This window comes from Macrobrachium nipponense, chromosome 23 (genome assembly GCF_015104395.2).
Source record: "Macrobrachium nipponense isolate FS-2020 chromosome 23, ASM1510439v2, whole genome shotgun sequence".
NCBI lineage: Eukaryota > Metazoa > Arthropoda > Malacostraca > Decapoda > Palaemonidae > Macrobrachium > Macrobrachium nipponense.
The window spans coordinates 68,918,317-68,924,468 of NC_061090.1; positions in this window are offsets into that span (position 1 = coordinate 68,918,317).

Below are 6,152 nucleotides of genomic sequence, written 5' to 3' on the forward strand. Positions count from 1 at the left end.
TGCAAAAGAGCAGTTTTTACCATTCATATTTGTTATCCAAATAATCCCTGATCATTTTTGTTTTCATGTTACCATACATTTGTCTAGGAACGGTTTACTCCCAATAAAGTCATCCAATACTTAAGAATTAATAAAGTTGAATTAATGAATTGCTTGAGCAGCCTCGAATCAGTTTGATTTAACTGCAAGTCAGCCAGAACTTGTGGAATGAAATGAGTTCATCTGCCGAATAATCGATGAAAAAAAAGGCTAAATCTGGACTCATATCAACACATTGTACCTTTCAAAGACTCTAGCGTTGATAAACGAAAATTTCTACAGCTTTACGTCCGAAAGGGCTCCCTTATTTAGCTGTATTATCAGTCTAATGGCCGCGGTATTTGTTTAAGGAGCTTTAACAGGTATATCCACTCATAAAAAAACAGTACAATGAGCTATATTCTGCGATTCAGGATGTTAGTGTGTCGATTTGAATACCAAAGTTCACATGTAATCAGAGAGAAAATAAAATATTGACACTGGCGAATGAAAGATCCTGAGAGTACTGAAATAGAACAGGCCATGACACATATTGGTAAGTGACTGACATGTTATTTTGCTGGACTGTCAGCTGTCTCGATACTTCCACAACGCCAGTATACCAGTTTGACAGCATCACTACAAAAGTAAATTGCCATGACTCGGATTTACTCTGGAGGAACGGAGTGGTTGCATTGTTATTTGTTTTACCTGGTTGTACTCTTTGATTAGGGATGTCTAAACTTTCTCTTTTAAACTGACGTCATCTTTCGAAGCTATTTGCGTAATGGATCTGTAACAGAGTAACGTTTATGCCCTCAGAGACATACATACATACACACATCATGTAACGTCCCTAAAAGCAATGAACCTTTAATATGAGTTTGTATTTTGGTTAAATCTTCAGAATACCTTGATTTTGTATCATTTAATGATCTACAATATCTTACCAATTAATAATCATTACACTTTCGCACTTTTATTTAAATCTTATTGAAGTACAACAATTGATAATTTTTAATTTATCAATCAACGGTAATCTCCAGATAAATAATTCATTATAGTTTTGCGCCTTTATACATATACTGCCGAAGAGTTCAAATTCCCGCCCACCAGAGATATTCGATAAACACTCGTATTTTCTTGAACTCGAAATTGTTCTCTCTTCCGCTGCAATCCCGAATTTCCAGAATCTCAATAGGAAGCTCACATTGCCCAAGAACTCGGCAGGTTTAGAATTTCCGACGCGATGCCGTTTGAGGGGAGAATACCAAAGACCTCTTGAAGACGAAATGTGAACCAGAGTACGCAAAAGAAAGCTATTTTTTCACGTAATTATTCGGAAACTTTGGGGGACGAATTATTTGTAAGGGGATGCAAAGTTATTTTAGATATAAAGTTACGCTTGGAAACTGGAAAAGACATATTACTGGATTCCTTGTACATCCTTGAATTTTCATCCAGATTATATAATTTATATATATATATATATATATATAGATATATATATATATTATATATATATATATATAGGGATATATATATTATATAAATATATATTACGAAAGTATATTTCGTGCTATGTTCGAAGGTGCCAGCTATTTCATTTAATCTAAATCAGTTTGGTTACAATTTCAATAAAGAATTCGGAAAAAAGTGTAAACGTTCATATTCTTTTTCTAATGCCCATGGGGCTGTGTAAATCAAAATGTCGTTACAAGCTGTTACTGAATAATATTTGGCAAAATGAAACCAAAGAAGAAAACGTAGAATAAGAGAAATTTTTTGTTACTTTTTGTTTGTGAAATCATGACCATAATTCTGGCGATCACAAGAGAATTTGTTTATATGCATATATTACCTTATAAATATGCATATATTAGGTACCTGGAAGTTGGATTTTAAAAAAATAAATAAAAAGGCAGGGGAAATATGTCGTGTTTGACAAGCTCAACGTTAAACAAATTCAGTTCATTTTGTTTCGACTTGTGTACATTCCCAACTCTTTTGCATGATGTGAAGCTCAGAATTTATAATATTCTCAGTTTTGTTCTCTTCGTTGTTTCAAGAATAAATAGAGCAATATGTGTTCATTTATTTTCTAATTTATTATGTAATGAAGCAGCATGTCGTCGGCCTCTACATACCACTGCGTAACTTTATATAAATAAATTACTTTTAAACAGACTGGCCCAACTAATTTTTGGTTTTGTCTCTTTAAACAAAAGTGATTATTGATTCAGGTAATTACCAATGATGTTTGACCCTTGTAGTATCTTTAAGAAGATACTACAAGTTATCTTTAAGAAGTTGAAAATAAATTGATGGCTTCAGTATGTTATCGTTTACTTGACAAAAACAAATATTTTGTTCTTTGTCATGGAAGAGCTATGTTGAACCACATTTCAATTTAGAGATCACGGGGACAAAGTCATCTTACAAAAAAATAATTCCGGGATTATCTCTGGGTATTGTTTTTCATCCCTCACCAGATTCCTGTAGGAGATTTTTGCTTGAACTGCCGTACCCAAGTCTTGAGATCTTCCTCGTGTCTTCCATATAGAAGTATTTTTCCTCGTTTCCGAAACCGAGTATGAAATTATTTTTCATGCTTAATCTTCAGTGAAGTTTTTCGCTTGAAGGTTCTATAAAGAACTTTGAGCTTTAATGGGATGTGGGAGCCCAAATATAAAGATACCATAAAACAATACTCGGAAATATCTTTAGACAAATATTTCTCCCACAACCAGTCTATTAATAACCTTCGTTATTTTTTGTGATGGATAGCAAGACTTCTTGAATTACATATACAAAACAGTAAGTGAGAAACTATGAGGTATATGTTTGAAAGTTATTAGTCCCACACAATACAAGGTTAGACCTCATTATAAAAAGTTGCTCCATTTAACCTCACCTAAAACTTGCATGACGACTTAAATATCCATTCGTTCCAAATACCAACAGCAACATAGTTTCTTCTGCCATTTCACTGAGTTCAATACGTCTCAAGCAGAAGCAAAACCTTATTATCCAAAACTACTAAGAAATTTTGTTTCTTTTCTTCTTCATGGTGATATATTTCAAGATATAAGCTATAACACAAAGAACATCTATCTAATTCAAGAACTAAGATTTCCATGTGGTGTGATGTAATGCTATAATTCTTTTTTAAGTCACAATTGGTCCACATGTTACAATAATAATAATAATAATAATAATAATAATAATAATAATAATAATAATAATAATAATAATAATAATAATAATAATAATAATAATAATAATAATAATAATAATAATAATAATAATAATAATAATAATACTCTTCGCAGTAGCCATGATTCCCATGACAAAAGTACTACAGAAGATGGATGCCGGGTACCAACTCAAGAAAAGAGGCAACAGAATCAACCATCTGATGTTCATGGACGACATCAAGCTGTATGGTAAGAGCATCAAGGAAATAAATACCCTAATCCAGACTGTAAGGATTGTATCTGGGGACATCAGGATGGAGTTTGGAATAAAAAAATATGCCTTAGTCAACATAAAAAAAGGCAAAGTAACGAGAGCTGAAGGGATAAAGCCACCAGATGGGAGCAACATCAAACACATAGATGAGACAGGATACAAATACCTGGGAATAATGGAAGGAGGGGATATAAAACACCAAGAGATGAAGGACACGATCAGGAAAGAATATATGCAGACTCAAGGCGATACTCAAGTTAAAACTCAACGCCGGAAATATGATAAGAGCCATAAACACATGGGCAGTGCCAGTAACCAGATACAGCGCAGGAATAGTGGAATGGACGAAGGCAGAACTCCGCAGCATAGATCAGAAAACCAGGAAACATATGGCAATACAGAAAGCACTACACCCAAGAGCAAATACCGACAGACTATACATAACACGAAAGGAAGGAGGGGGAGGACTACTAAGTATAGAGGACTGCATCAACATCGAGAACAGAGCACTGGGGCAATATCTGAAAACCAGTGAAGACGAGGGGCTAAAGAGTGCATGGGAAGAAGGACTAATAAAAGTAGACGAAGAGCAAGAAATATACAGACAGAGGAGAAAGACAGACAGAACAGAGGAATGGCACAACAAACCAATGCACGGAAAATACATGAGACAGACTAAAGAACTAGCCAGCGATGACACATGGCAATGGCTACAGAGGGGAGAGCTAAAGGAGGAAACTGAAGTTATGATAACAGCGGCACAAGATCAGGCCCTAAGAACCAGATATGTTCAAAGAACGATAGAAGGAAATAACATCTCTCCCATATGTAGGAAGTGCAATACGAAAAATGAAACCATAAACCACATAGCAAGCGAATGTCCGGCACTTGCACAGAACCAGTACAAAAAGAGGCATGATTCAGTAGCAAAAGCCCTCCACTGGAGCCTGTGCAAGAAACATCAGCTACCTTGTAGTAATAAGTGGTACGAGCACCAACCTGAGGGAGTGATAGAAAACGATCAGACAAAGATCCTCTGGGACTATGGTATCAAAACAGATAGGGTGATACGTGCAAATAGACCAGACGTGACGTTGATTGACAAAGTCAAGAAGAAAGTATCACTCATTGATATCGCAATACCATGGGACACCAGAGTTGAAGAGAAAGAGAGGGAAAACATGGATAAGTATCAAGATCTGAAAATAGAAATAAGAAGGATATGGGATATGCCAGTGGAAATCGTACCCATAATCATAGGAGCACTAGGCACGATCCCAAGATCCCTGAAAAGGAATCTGGAAAAACTAGAGGCTGAAGTAGTTCCAGGACTCATGCAGAAGAGTGTGATCCTAGAAACGGCGCACATAGTAAGAAAAGTGATGGAATCCTAAGGAGGCAGGATGCAACCCGGAACCCGACACTATAAATACCAGTCGAATTGGAGGACAGTGATAGAACAAAAAAAAATAATAAATAAAAATAATAATAATAATAATATAATAATAATAATATCTCAGAAAGAGGCCTTCAAGCAAACTACATTGCCCAGTTTGGCAGTATTTATACCGTTTAGGTTGTATTGTATTTTGACAAATTACATGACAAACTAAACGACATCCCGATGGCCATACAGTTTAATAAATAATAAGTAATAATAAATTAATAAATAATAATAAATAATAATAAAAAATAACAATAATAATAATAATAATAAATAATAATAATATAATAAAATGAATAATAATAATAATAATAATAATGTAATATAGTACACATCTATAAATATCAAGGGACTCCAGAGTTGAGACGAAGTAGAGGGCAAACTGAAACGTACCAAATTAAACTGAGAAGGCAAAGCGATATTCCCTGAAGGGAAACTTGTATGAACTGGAAACCGAAATAGCCCCTGGCTCACGCAGGAGAGCGCTTCTACAAAGTGATACTAAAAACAGCACCTGCAGAACGTAAAGTGATGGACTCTTGAGGAAACAGAATACAACCAAGAACCCAAAGCTATATACCGCCAATTTAGAGAGACCGTACTACAAATATATATATTATTTATATATAGATATATATATATATTATATATATATATACACACTATATATATAACACATATATTTTTATATATTTACTCAATGTAGCACGAAGGAACATGTCATTAAAAATATCCTTAAATATCCTTAAATCCACGGTAGAAAGCTTTCACTTACCTTTCACCGTGGATTTAAGGGTGGATATTATATAGGATATAAGGTATATATATATATATATATATATATATCATATATATATATATATATATATATATGTATGTATGTATGTATGTATGTGTGTGTGTGTGTGTAATCACTAAAACAAAGCGAACATAATCGAAGAGCTGGGTATAATAACGAAATAAAGATCATCATTTTAGGAGACTTATTATATAAATTTTCTTAGTAATAAAAATCTTGAAAATGCTCTCACCATTTGTAATATAATTTAAAAAAACTAAATTGTTTGGTTGGAAGGTTTCCGCTTACAGTGTGCAATACAAGGCACACTGCGGTCAATATTAAAGGTATTTTCAGCGTCCCTTCTCCTCTCAGTCTTATACTTCCCAGTGTCCTCTACTCTCTAGCCCTCCCAGTTTTTTTTTTTTTTTTTTTTTTTTT